This window comes from Megalobrama amblycephala, linkage group LG20 (genome assembly GCF_018812025.1).
Source record: "Megalobrama amblycephala isolate DHTTF-2021 linkage group LG20, ASM1881202v1, whole genome shotgun sequence".
In the NCBI taxonomy this organism is placed as follows: domain Eukaryota; kingdom Metazoa; phylum Chordata; class Actinopteri; order Cypriniformes; family Xenocyprididae; genus Megalobrama; species Megalobrama amblycephala.
This window is the reverse complement of record NC_063063.1, coordinates 16,033,021-16,048,201: the sequence shown is the minus strand read 5'-3', so window position 1 is coordinate 16,048,201 and position 15,181 is coordinate 16,033,021. Positions and strand designations below refer to the sequence as shown.

Genomic DNA, 15,181 nt, shown 5'->3' with positions numbered 1-15,181 from the left:
AAGAAAAGGATTACTTCCGCCCGCCTGCCTCGTTGAACGCAGATTGTACGAAGCGTTTTGCCTGGAAAGAAAAACACTTTGGTCGCAAAAAACTGGGATATTTTAATTAAAGTTCTTCATTTTTTATCTTTTAAAATCAAAGTGAAGGCAACTTTTTCTCGGGAGTAACCGCCCAAGAAACCCAAGGCGTCTTGACTGGACTTCCCAAACACAATACACAGCTCGAGTGAGTAATAACAACTTATTTCTCTTCAGGGACCACAAACACCTACGACGTTGTTTATATGTAAACATGGCTACGAATCTTAAATATTTAGTACTTGAGGGGAGTGTCAAAAGAAGTTCTTTTGAAAACTCGAGTAATGACTTATTTAATTGTTTTTGTGTGTCCGGTTGTGCTCGAGCCAACGGTCGGGTGCACTTGACAGCGCGAGTCTCTGTGTCAAGTGCACCCGACCGTTAAGCTAAACCGGACAAAGAAAAACAACGAAACGAGCCCACTATCCTTGATGCTTGGAAGGGATCTGCTTTATTTCAGCAGAGAGTGTCGACGCGGAGCTTGACACTGACATCACCAGTGGGTTCGCCCTGAGCAACAGGACAAACTCATCACTCATCGTGAGTGCTTCAACTGATAGGGTTGGCTTGACATGCTCTATTAAATATAATAAAGTGAATGTCGTTTATTTAGTTTCACCTAGTGCTGCTGCTTCTGAGTTTACAACCAGCCATGTGCTGTTCTCTGCTATTTCTGCTAGAACTATACTGTTTGTTGTTGTTGTTGTGAGACATATTAGATATGTTAGATAAATATAAAACATTTTGTATACACACAATTACTATGTTCCTGCTGTATAAAAATACATAGTCTAGGTTGTATGTTTTGCAGTTCCTAATCATGTGTTTGCCTGGACCCTAATTGATAAGGCTCTGGGGCAATTTGCAAAACAGCAAAACCATGCAAACTTGAATAAACTCTATGCGTTTCTTGGCATGTTTTCATAATTTGGCTTTGAGGCTTTCATAGGTTCATCCCTCTGGGATCTTCCTTAGCAACAGACCACTGAATTGTAAAAACAGTGTGATAGTTTATTCTGTTACCCCGACTCCCCGAGCAAATGTGAAAATGCTCAAGTATTCAAGTAATGAAATGACTGAATGCACTCTAACCTTTGTTCAAATAGATACTGAGAGTTTTCTCAGTCCTGCTGCCCTGTGGGAAACGATGGAGACAGTGGTTTGTTTGAGACTTGCTATCTGCTGTGTCAGATATCACTGCTCAGAAGTGCCCCGTCTGCACTCCCTCTGATTCCCCTCTTCTTGACCTCTTTACACACACTCTCACTCGTCGTCTCGCAGTGTCAGTTGACAGGCTGACGTTACAGTCCGTGTCCTGATCGTTCCCTCTTTTGACGACTGTTACGTTTTAGGATGCAAGTAATTAAACACGAGAGGGAACACAATGCCTGATGTGTGACTTTAACTAAAGTCTTAAGAGGTCAGTTAGCTTAACTGTTTGAGACTAGAATGCAGAGAATTCCCTACATCCCTTTGAATTCCATGCGTATTGTGTACCGAAAGGAGGGAATGTGTTCTTTGGAGGTCCTGCAGGATTAGTGAAATATGAAGGACTGAAAATACAGTGGAGAATAAAAAACACTGGTGAGTTAAACTGAAGTGATGTGCATAGATCATTTCAGGTCATCATCTGTTTTTGAGCCTGAAACAAAGATAATGTGTCTTGTAAACACATGCTGCGATTAATCAAACTGATTTCAATCGGTGACATGGCTTTTAATACAAACATACACTCAGAGAGTATTTACAGTTGGTCACTTAATGCACTTTTTACTGATTGGATAGCAATCATGACCATGTTTAAATGCCCTCCAAGATGAGAATAGCAGTCATCAGGATGTGGTTTGAGTCTCATACAAAACGTGGATCAACTGAGTGTAAATGATTACTTCAAATTACTTCTCCCAAACAGAATTTCGTCAGCGTACGGAAGTTTAGGAACCCCCGGTCCACACATCTGCATCATGACCGACATGGGCTTCAATATGATAGGAATAGTGTATTCATTTATATTCTTTTTGCAGAGATGTGTTTTAGTGGTCAATTATAAATGCACTATACACACCATATCAGATTGCAATCTGATTGTTCATGACAGAGGAAGTGACCTCATTTCTGTTCTTTACTGTGTGTGTGCAAAAAGAGCTGTTCAGATGGTTACATGGAAAAGAAACACTGAGGGAATAAGGAAAACATTTTCTATCAGAATAAGACTTCAATATGGTACACCGTCAAGCAGAGTTTGAAGTAAACATTTTGACTCTTCAGAGAGGCAGAATATGAACAAGAGCACTAGCCAATTCGCCAACCTAGTCTGTGCAAAATAAAAGAGAAGCAGAGGAAGGATTGCATATTGGTGCAGTAAGTGTCTTGGGTAGTAGCAAGTTTCATTAGTCTGGTAACCTAACTGCTGTGTGTGTGTGTGTGTGTGTGTGTTTGTGGAGTGGGGGAGTGGGGGTGTGTCATCTAAACTGGCAGTGGCAGAACAGGTGTCTAATGTCTGTGTGTTAGCTGGCCCAGTGTGTGGCCCAGCGTTACTGGCATTCCTGTGCTGTTGTTTCTGTAGTGGTGAGGTCGAAACTGAGGGAGAGAGAGGTCTTGGAATGTGATGTGAGAGGTTTTGAGCTACAGTAGAGAACTTTCTTTGAAATGTTATGTATTTTTATTTTTTTTTTTGATGGAAAAATGACAGTTCGGTACGTACCTCAGTTTTGAAGTCACTGTCCGTTATGGGTTCGGTACAGCAGGAGGGGAAAAACTAACATTTTATTAAACAGTGGTTTACTAAACAAATTGTTTCTCTGTCTTTGAATACATTAAATTATTAACTTCTAAATCTTAATATAAAATTAAGTTTCTTCTCCAATTCTTTAAAAATTAAAATATATTCACTTAAAGTGGCCATCATAACTTGTTTTATTTAAACATAGGCTTACATTAAACACGTACATTAAATAATCAAGACAGATTTAGTAAAATATAATGAATATATAGGTTAATATAGTGCATATATTCAGCGAAAGAGTTCATTTATCTAGTGAACTAACAAGCTGTGGACGCCAAGACACTTCAGATGTACACTGTTCACCATGATGTTTTTGAAATGCTGGAAATATGATTAAAAATCACTTCAAAAAGGAAAATACAGTTAAGTGCAAGATGAGCAGTGCAAGTCTGTCATATAAGCTACATAATATTAAAATGAGGACATTGTTTTTGTAATCAGGCTCTCAAAAATTATATAATTTTGGATTGAGATTTATCGGCCAATATATTGGTTATCGGCATATAAAGTTATCGGTATCGGCCAAAATGTTCATGTTGGTGCATCCCTAGTATCTTTCAACATGCCTTCAAATGTTTATTCATGTTTATTCTGTAACTAAAGAAGTCAATCCTGTGGTTGGTGCAAAACGTTGTGTTCAGTTTGAAAATCACTGGGATCATCTTATTTACACACGCTGTCGAATAGGGCACTCCAGACTAATGCATACGTTTCTGTTAATGGCTGATGATCCTCCTTTGTGCCAGAATCCATTATCATTGAAGCATATTTTGATGGATTGTGTTAGTTTGAAATCTGTTAGATCTCTTTATTTTTCTGTTGACTTTTACGAAAAGATTTTTAATGAAGTAATGCCTGATTTACAAACCCGATTCCAAAAAAGCTGGGACACTGGACAAATTGTGAATAAAAAAGGAATGCAATAATTTACAAATCTCATAAACTTATATTTTATTCACAATAGAATATAGATAACATATCAAATGTTGAAAGTGAGACATTTTGAAATGTCATGCCAAATATTGGCTCATTTTGGATTTCATGAGAGCTACACATTCCAAAAAAGTTGGGACAGGTAGCAATAAGAGGCCGGAAAAGCTTCTGTTTTTGACAATTATTACAACACAAATGAGCTGAACAAACCATTTTATTTATAACAATCACTCCCTCCTTGCATACAAAAAAAAACCTTTATATTTATACACAAATAAATAGAGGGGTCTGAGTCCAAAAAATTAAAGTGCACTGTTACTAAGTGTCTTTGTTTTAAAATAAAAGCTTTGAGGTAAAAAAATAAAGCACAAAAATGATTATAACATATTGGTGGATGCCAACTGACAAAGTGCTGTTTGACTATAACTTAATCAACCGCGATCGCGCATGGAGATAATAAATAATTAATTTCCACAAAGCGGTAGGCTATATTTATATGTGTATTAGCGAAATAATTATGTAGTAAATGATAATATAATCTAGGGTGTTTAAACAAGATAATCTTGTCAAAAGTTTCATTCAGTGGCCGTGCTTAAGCCTCCTGATCATCCGTCAGTTGCTAAGCAATATGAACGAACTTTTTCTTCTAGAGTAGACTAATGGTGAGCAAATACAACAGATAGAGAATTAAATTCAGCGCTTTTATTTTCAACATGCACTCATTCATGTCTGTTTTATTTAATTCATGTAAAGTTACGTCTTTATTGGGGCAGGACATGACGAATTACACTACGTGACTCAATTGTTTAGAAACAAGCTGCATAAATTAACTATATCAGGAATTTATGTCTCAGATCTCATTTGTGCATGTCTGTTATGTTAAATAAAGTTGATTAATTAAAGCAAACCAAGTAGAACATATACTTTACCTGTGCACTGAGTTGTTGTTGACTGATCTCCTCAGACGCCCGGGCTGCAATGGCGGAAATCTCAAAACGGCCACAAGATGGCGCCGTAAATCGGCGAATCCGATATTACAAAACCGATACCCGATTATGGAAAAATGCTTAAATATCGGGAAAAATATCGGTAAACAGATACATCGGTCGATCACTAATCAAAACACTTTGTTTCTTTATAGAAAGTAACAAAACAGATCTTACTGTTATTATTGGTGGTTAATGGCCTACAACTCTGTATTTTTCGGTACAGTAAAATTCTCTGTATGAATACGTTCACTTTATGAGGTTTTTTAACATTAATATGAGTTCCCCTAGCCTGCATATGGTCCCCAAGTGGTTAGAAAAGGCGATTGGTGTAAACTAGTGATGTCCGGTTCGCGAACGAATCGTTCTTTTTAACCGGTTCTTTTCAGTGAACCGGTCGAACCAGTTCACCAAATCGGTCTGAATCGTTCCAAACAGTTCGCATCTCCAGTAAGCAAACACGAATCCACAAATTACTAAAGTTACTCACTTTTTGACGTGCCTGACACTACCTCTCGAAATAAACCAACATCCCGGAGTTATTCAGTTACTCAAACAGTACACTGACTTAACCTGCTGTAAAGAGAGAACTGATGATGATGAGCAGGAGCAGCAGAGCAGCTGATATGAGTGCGCGTGCGCGGCGCACACGAACGAACATGCACGGCCTGCACCGCTCTCGTTCTCGAGTCAAGAACCGGTTGCAACGGTTTTCGGATCATCAATACACAACCGAGAACCGCTTCTTTCGGACGTGTCCGATTTGAGAACCGGTGAGCTGATGATACTGCGCATGCGTTTAACTTTTCAAGAGAACGAAAAGCACGTTAGTCAAGTTTTGTTGAACATCGGACAGTGTGATAATATAAAACATACTGGAAATATGTTTATGACTTAATTCAAAATACAAATGTGTTTTGTGCTTTTCCAAATACACCATAGCAGATTGATAGCATATAATACTGTACATAATACTGTACATAAACTACATGCCAACATGAACATAATATTTTGTACATAGATCAATAATGTTCAGAAATAGTTCTACAAATTTATTTTTCTATATTAATGTTATTTAAAAAGCAATATAGTGAAAGTAGTGCAGTTGTGCTTTCAAATTATTTTTTTAAAGATTGGAAACATTTATTTGTTTCATAAATAATCCATTTAATTTCTAAACAAGATGATATAAAGATAACTATAGCAAGAACAAACAAGCGACTCCTTTTGAATCGTTCTCGCGGTTCTCGAATCTCAATCTCGTTCTCGAGTAGAATCGGTTGCAACGGTTTTCGGATCATCAGTACACAACCGAGAACCGCTTCTTTCGGACGTGTCCGATTTGAGAACCGGTGAGCTGATGATACTGCGCATGCGTGATTCAGCGTGCGCTCTGAAGCTACTGAACTGTAACATCACAGCACCGGTTAACTAGGACAACTATGAGAGGACTCGAATGAGGGGCCAATCTGGCGAAACGTAAGTTTATTTAATTACAAATAAATCGTAATGTAAGTGGATCAGGGTTTCTGTTCTGATGAAGACTAATTTATTTAGGCCTACTTTATAACTGTAAAACTTTGTTTGCACATCACTGCCTGTATATGTCATGTGTTTGGATGCTTTACATGCAAAACTAAATTGTAAGAAACGCTTCAGATTATAATGTTTTAGTTGACTGATGTTATGATTACTGACTTTATATATTTGAATGTGTTAAGTTTTTTCATCCCGGCCCGCGATAGACGACGTCATCGCGGATGACGTCATTACGTCGGAGCGTAAAAGAACCGATGAACCGGTTTTTACAACCGGTTCATTGAATCGAACCGTCCGAAAGAACCGGTTCGCGGAAAAGAACCGAACTTCCCATCACTAGTGTAAACCGAGCCCTGGGTATTTTGCTTTGCATTTGAGAAAATGAAAGCTCAGACGGCCCAATCTGGAATCTTCCCTATATGTCGTCATAAGGGGAAAGGTTACCTCCCCTTTCTCTGCTTTGCCCGCCCATGAGAAAATTAGCTACTACAGTGAGATTCGAGCATAATATAGTGGCGCTGGTTAGTGTCTATAGCTTATATATATATATATATATATATATATATATATATATATATATATATATATATATATATATATAAGCCAACAATGTAGGCTAGCATTAGCTACATGATAATAACTGTAGCAGCATAACGTATAAACAAACCAACTAAAGTAACCATTCGGAGATGTCCTGCTGTAACCGCTGAGATGCAACTTCTCCATCCGGATCAGATTCTGGGTCAAACTGATCTGCGCGTCTTCGAGCCATTGCGATACATCCACTGTCAACATTAGCCGTACCGTACCGTACGCTGGTTAAGGCCACACCCACCCTCCGCCTTGCCCCGCCTCTCTCTTCCTCATTAGCATTTAAAGCTACAGACCCAGAAACGGCACATCCTGAGGAAAGATCATTGTGGGACTGGCTTCTAGTGGCTGAAATTCTGCACCAAGGCTGAATTTCGGGAAAGAGACTTCAGATACAGTTCTAGGTACCACTTAGGCCTATATAAAAGCATCCAAAAAGTAGCATGTCATGGGACCTTTAAACCCTATGTGTATATATTTCTAGCTCTATTATAGTTCTTTATTTTTGCAGTGCAGTTAGACTTCATGCCTTAATTCATGTGTGTGCCCAAAATTTTTATAGTCTCGTTCTCTGGATTTTGGTGATTTATTAAAGGAAGTTTTAAAAATGAGCAGTGCAGTGGCCTTGGTTCCCCATCATTAACTGAGGGGGAAGTAAGTGAGTAGTTCAGTCGTTTAAAAGAATGTGGTGTGAAGGTCATACCCAGCAGAGCACTGTTAGCAGGAATACATTTGTCATCACTATATCTTGCAGTGTGTCAGAGCTCAGGTGTTCATTTCAAAGAGCTGGGCTGCTTTTAGACTATACAGCATCTGAATCAGTGGTTCAGTTCTGCTGACATGTACATTATCCCATGGATCTGCTGCGTATTTCCCATCTGGCCAGTCTGTGTCTGTGTTGTTCATTGTACACCAATACTTAGTACTTACAGATCAGAAAATGTCATGCTGCCATTGCTGTTTAATAGCCATTTCAGATCAATCACTGTCAGCTCAAACTCACTTTGGGACCAAGAAAATAGTGGCAGCATGCATACAAAATTCACCTCTTATAAGGTTATCAATAGAACTTGACTTGATATATGTGCTCCTGTTCTGCAGACCTGTCGTGTCTTTGCCTCTTCAGCACTTCCTGTGAAAGCTGAGCTCAGGCAGGCTGTAAAGAAGGTGCTTCTTGAGACATGCAGGAGGAATACAAAACTCATAGCCCATGAACTTTTGAAAAGGAAAGCAGTATGATGTGAAGTCTCTGATAATGCATCGTTCTACTTATCAACTTAAAGACTTGTGGAGAGTCAAGCTTGTTTAGGACAGGCTTGTGTAACATCAGTGGAGATGTCGCAAGTGGTTGTATCCCAATGTGTTTTATTTATGAGAGATTTCCCATGGACCGCTTCACGCATCGTAACCAACCTCCTTTCTGCTCAGCATTACTTTTAATAATTTAGTGATACCATAGTGAATATGAGTAACAAGACTAAAATAATCCACTGTGTCACTTTGTAAACCTGCATTTGTGTTTTTTTTTCATCTACTCGCCTTCATGTCTTTACAAAACTGTACGACTTTCTTCTGTGGAACATAAATGAGAATTTTTTTTTTTTTTGTTCATACATTGGAAGACAATGGGCTGCAGAAGTCATACTGTTTTGGAATGATGGTGAGGGTGAGTAAATGATGACAGAATTTTTGTTTTTGGGTGAACTATAGGAGCAACCAGATTATTTGCAACTGATAAAGACATAAATGCATAAATGCCTGAAGATGCTGTTAGAAAGTCATGTCTGTACATTTACCATCTTCTGTCTTCTCTGCAACATTTAGCCCAGTGTTGCGAAAGTTTTGCCGGCTTGGCTTTGCGCCCTGTTCGGAATGCTGCTGATAATACTGGCAACATTTCACATGGTGTCTTATTCTTCTCGTCCATGTCTGTGGTCTGCTGGTTCTTTTCATGTTCTGAGTCTTTAGACATGCTGTCAGTGTGTGTCTGTGTGTCTTTTGTGTATGTGCCTATATGGAAGTTTGTGCAATTAGCGTGTGCCTTTCTGTCTGCCAGTCAGTAATCTTCTCGTTATAAGCAGCTGTCTGAAGTGGTTCTTGGCTGTGGCCTCAGCTCTTTGAGATCTCACTCAAAACACTGGGCCTCACTCCAGACCCCCCACACTAGACCCCAGGTTTGAGTTCAACAGTAGCCAAGCCCCCAGGCCAAAAACTCTGCTACAGACCCTTAGTCTACTGCTGCCAAATTTCTCGCTGTTTTCCCCATGCCTAGATTGTGTAATTGTTTGTGATTTAATGAGCATGGAATCTGCAAGAGGAAGTGAAGGATTGTGGATGTGTGTTATAGGATTATTAAGCTTTATATTCAGTATTAAGCATGTGGGCATACCTTGCACTGTAAACTCAAATAAGTTGGCTAAACTCAAAAAAATTTGAGGCAATCAGTTAAGAAATTCAAAGTTTAAGTAAGCAGAACTGTCAGATTTTTATTTTGTACTCATACATTTGAATTGTTCTTAACTTGAAATGTTTGATTACACTAATTCATACATTTAACTTAAAATTTTCATGTAACCTCAATGTGAACTTTTTTTTTTTATTAGTGTAAACTTAGCTAGCTATAACAAGCTAATTCAAAATGTTAACTTGCTAATTTGCTATGTTAACAATAGCATGGTTAAGCACATGCTGAATTAGTACAGCAATATAAAGCATTTAACATACTTGCTCTCAAACCAAGCCGCATGCACCACTTGTCACCATGATGGTAACTTTCCAAAAGCCCACATTAACAGAAACTCTTCTAAATTGGCATATCAAAACATTAATTACTTCTAAATCTCCCACTTAACATAAATTTTGCACAAAAAAAAAAACTATTTTAGCATTTACTTTCCCTTTTGAGTGCCATGGGCAAAGCATGCTGGGAAATAGAAATCCCAGCCCCGTTTCAGTTAAACTCAAGTTCGTTTAAATGAAAAGAAGTACGTTCATAAAACTCAAAACAATGAAACAGTTCAGTTTGCTAAAATATATCAGTTCTGTGAAAGAAAAGTTCTAAATACCCATAAAAGTTCATTTGACTGAACTAATTGGTTTAATTTGTTTGTCCTACTCAAACCAATTAATTTTGAGCGTTAGGGTTTACAGTGTAGGTATGCATATGATGTGACCAGCAGGGGATTTCTTGACTGATGGTGATTCTGACTGATGTCTTGCATCACTTCTATGTGTAAATTACTTGTGTGATAATATGATTGTGCAAAATATGAAATCCCTCATAGGGTTGCAAAGGGGCAGAAAGTTTCCGGTTTCCACGGGAACTTAACCTGGGGAATTTTGGAAATATTCCAATTTGGAAACTTAACAGGAATTTACGGGAATTAATTGGAAATTTTGGGAAATTTATACAGATTTATAATATTTATATAAAATGTATCATATAAAACAATTATAAACATTTTGTTTGGTCATAACATGAAATAAGTTATTTTTCGCATTCAATTAATTCTAATTTAGTAAATATATAAATTAAATATATTGCAGCAATTATGTGTTATTTATTTCAGAGTCACATGATCCTTCAGAAATTAGACTAATTTTGCTGATACTTTGTTGATACTTATTTGTTATCATTGTTGGAAACAGTTGTGTTAGCATGTTAGAATGATATCTGAAGGATCATGTGACACTGAAGACTGGAGAAATGATGCTGAAAATTCAGCTTTGATCACAGGAGTAAATTATATTTTTATGTATATCAATTATTATACCATTATTTTAAATTGTAGTTATGTTTCACAATATTACAGTTTTTTTTTTTTCTGTATTTTTGCAGGGGGTGTGGCCTCAATAACCCCGCAGTAAGTAGTGTGCTGTGTGAGGAATGTGCAGGTTGTTTTAACCAAAATTATGTTGCAAGATGTTTTTTTTCAACTACATGTAAGTACCCTGTTATAGGCTAACCTGCAATTTTGCAAATTCCCTGTTTATTCCCATTAATTCCCATATATTCCCATTAATTGCCATGGAAAGTTTCCAGCTTTGAAAATTCCCGGAATTTTGCAACCCTAATCCCTCATAAGTTTATCCTCCCACTGTGAGATGTTGCGGTATTAAGGTGCAGTCACATCACATGATTGTTCAGTTAATTTTAATGGGTGAAATGCATTAATTTCAATAGGAATCCATACAATCTGAAATTTCTTGTGTGGGTGAAAGATTTCGGCATGCTAAATTTGCAATGGTTCAAGTTTGGCACTTGAATTTGCAGAGTAGATCATAGGGCTGGTTAAACAATATTGATTTCTCGATTTTAATCGATTCTCCTTTTTACGAACCAATATTGATACTTAAATCCCAAGAATCGATTAGTCTAGTCTGTTTTCAGTTGATGAATGAACAGAACATGTAGCGCGCCTCCCATCCAATAAATCTCAATAATCTTTGTGCTTTTGATATGAAGCAAAGTCTCAGATTTCACATGACATCCATCTTATTATGAGATTCAAAAAATAAATACCATTTTGGTGCTGTTTATTGTGACGTGACCGATCGCTGTAGTGCCTCAGTTAAAGAGAAGTGGCAGCACGGAGCGCATATGAACATCCTCCCCTCCGCTTTAATACCAGTTACAGCGAGAAATAAACATGACTAAACATCTGAAGTAATGTTAAAAGATAGAGTACATCTTACCAAAATCCGTATCATGTCTCGTGTAATAGCTCAATCAGTGTTTCAACCTCGGAAAGACGTCAATAAAATAACTTGTAAACAAAGTCATGTAACGTCACATTTACCACATTTACGATTTTAAATGTTTATATTTAAAAAAAAAAACAAATCAAAATATGATTATGTAATTCTAAACCTTATCTATTATTAAAAAACATAATTGAGTGTGTATATAATATAATAATTTAATTTTAACCTTGAATATTATAGTATAGTACCAACTGACTCCCATGTGTGTAGTTTACAGCATTAGTTGAGAGATTTTTTTTTTTTCCTCTAGAAAATTTGCCATGTTCTGTAACTGATATACTACATCCAAAATAATCGATATCGAATCGAAATCGGAATCGAATCGAAAGCATGCGAGTAGAAATCGCATCGAAACATGAAAATTGTGTCAATACCGAGCCCTAGTAGATCAACAGAATGTTGCTTGGTTTGAAAGCTATTTCTTTGTGAGCTGTGCTTCATGCATTGATGCATTTGATAATGAACGTTTTTAGCCATGAAAATTCGCCAAAATTTCCCTAATGTGAATTGCCTTTATTCTGAAAATACCATTGCCAGTGGAGCATTAGCTTGTTACTCCAGTGCCAGTGGCTCTAAAGCTGATTGGTTTATTTGCTTAAATAGTTAATTAATCTGTTAGTTTATCTGATTTGATAAGCTTTTTTTGCGTTGCAGTCTTCTCATAATAAAAGGTGACAAGCAACACAAATGCTTCAAAGGAACTTGGAGTTGTATCCATAAGGTGTTGAGAGCCAAAATGTCTTGTGTCAAGACCACAAATACACCAGAGTTTATATTTTCCAGATTCTTTGAGCAAGTTATCATCTGGTCTGAACCATTTTCCACCTTCCCTTCCAAAAATATAAAGAAGAGTAATGCTTTATTTATGATATTTGAGCTTCCTTCAGAACTGCGAGCACAAATGGCTCCTCTCTGCTCTGAGAGGAAGCTTCAAATATTGAGCTACAGCGTAATTTGAAACTAGCTTTATCCCACCACCCTCTTTTTAGATGCTGTTTATGGCTTGTTGGCTGAAAACGTCCACAAATCCATAATGTCTCGACTCTCTGGTTAACTGATGTGCCATATTAATGACAGATAGACTTGTAGTAGCCTATAGCTTTAGATATTCCTATAATAATGACTGTAGTACTTGCAGTGCTTGAGACTTCAGTACCGTGTAAAAGAAGCATAGGAGGAACATACTCTGCAGACTTGGACTCTGTTTATAGTCCTAGTGAGTTGGCTATGGAGGCAGCATTTTAAGTCATCTTAAGTCGTGCCTGACACAGGCTGTTCTAAGACGCAGGCAACATAGTTATCTTGCATTCTAAGAGACCCCAAATTATAAAGATGCATCTTTATAAAATTGTACCTGCATGTATCCTTTGCTGAGAATGTCATCCCACAATGTGCTACAAGCTCATTGAAAAATACATCCTATAGATGGTAGTCATTCAGGAAATATGAATAAAGTCATATCTAATTAAAATGCACCATTTTGTGCTAATATTTATTTATTTTTTTACCCAGTATTAGTGTGCAATGTTTTTATGCTTATCAGTTTTATGCTTTTTAGAGGTATGAATCTTTACTTGCCTCACAATTTGATTAGATTATAATTCAGAGCTGATTCGATTATAAAATGAATCTTGATGCATATTTTCCTCCAATTTTTTTTTTTTAAATTATTTTTAATAATAATAATTATATTGATAATCACAATAATGTTTTTTTTTTTTTTTTTTATTCTTCAATGCAGAATTGTTCACATCAGCATCGCAATGCATTGTTAAAACAAATATATTCCTCCGCTCTAATGCTTAGTATCCCTTTGTTAGCTTGGCTACATGCTGATGACAAACAGTATTGAAATCAATTGTAGGTTGAGTTTCCTGTGTACTTTGCATGCAGACCGCTATTTACATGTAACATGGAGTTGCTGACTAATGTACAGTGTTCCAAATTGGACACTTATTAGGTTCCAGTTCAGTTAGGATGCTGCTTATGTATACAGTTGATGACCGTGCATCTCACTAGGTTCTTAGTATCATACTTTTAATCCTTTATGCACACATTGGCAAAATCACCATTGGCTAGTAATTTTTAGTTTTTGGCCAGTAATATTTAGTGTGTGTATGCATTGATGTCACTTTCCTGTCAGATCACACCCCCTCAGCCAGACTGAGTGGCAAAAGAGCCTACTGCATGACTGGATTTAATAGGGGAAACATGAGTAAAATAAACAATTAAACTAAAGGTTGGACTCGATATAGTGTTCGTTACAACTTGCCAAAGATCCAGTAATCCATGGATATTGACGTGCAGCTATGAATTATGCTTTTCTGACATTTTATATGTGCCTAATTTCGACTTCGGGGAAATGCATAAAGCAAATTTGCTTGTGAACGCTTTATATAAATACAATATAGGTAGGTCTAAATCTGGGTGATCATTTATATCAATGTTAAATACACTATATTGCCAAAAGTTTTGGGACGCCTGCCTTTAAGTGCACATGAACTTTAAGTTATGTCAGTGAAAAAGTCTCAACCTCGGTCAGTATTCACTACAGAAAGTGAAAGTAAAAAGTGACTGAGCTGTCTGACGCTGCATTAACCGAGCATATTCTCTCAGAGACGAATTTCAACATAATATGCTGATAACTGTCTTAATTTATTCCATTATTTCTCTTGTAGCTGTACATATAGGCTAGTGAAACAAATGAGAATAATAGTATTTCGTGTTAAACAGGTTTTTTTTTTTTTTTTAAGTCAGTGCTTGAAGTAAAGCTGTGCTTAATTTTCATTGATGACTGCGGTGTTAGGAAATATTATAGCCTACACTTAATAATTTTAATTATAGGCCTATAATTCATTGTATAATAGACCTAAAAAAATGTTTAAAACATTTTCAAAGATGGCTAATAGCCTAATCTTTTATTATCCTCACAGCACAGATAATATTAATTTAATAATAAAAGAAGCCGAACCTAATGGTTATAATAATAGACTAGAAGAATGTAACAGGCCTACATTAATTGGAAATACCAAATCCTCTTAATATTGCCAAGATTTGATGCTTTTGACAATATCTCTGGCTATTGTCGATACATGATCATTATCTGTTGACGCAACCCTGGTTACCGCAAGTGTGATTGATATGATGTCACACACGCACAGTGCGTGCACAAACATTTTAATCAAAATGTATATAAAACAAAAAAATGGGATTGATGGGGAAATGGGAGTGGGTGCACACAAGACACAAGACTCAATTTTTGCTTGTCCATGTTCCCCTTCATCCTAGAGCATGCGCACAGAAAAATGGCAAAATAATTTTTACCTCGATTATATTGTTTTAATAATCGTTGGAAGCCAAAATCAAATACATTTATTAATGGCACAGCCCTAATACTGTATACTTTTAAACTATAAATAGTTGTACTTGTAAACATGTTACAAAAGTAGACATTGTTAACACTGTGTGGTCACAATTGTGGATATATCTACTGTGTCTTTTTTAT

At 36.7% G+C, this 15,181-nt stretch overlaps 1 protein-coding gene across 5 annotated transcripts in view; it reads left to right on the top strand.

Moving 5' to 3' along the window:
- Positions 1-15,181, top strand: part of mpp7a (MAGUK p55 scaffold protein 7a) — a 141,656-nt gene continuing 126,475 nt past the window's right edge. For 2 of the 5 annotated variants that reach the window (XM_048171693.1, XM_048171689.1), the window contains exon 1: positions 1-226. The gene's annotated coding sequence lies outside the window, so the exon portion shown is untranslated. Of the gene's footprint in view, positions 227-538; positions 619-10,750; positions 10,776-15,181 lie in introns of all 5 variants that reach the window. The other 3 variants (XM_048171692.1, XM_048171691.1, XM_048171690.1) reach the window with 3 other exon arrangements.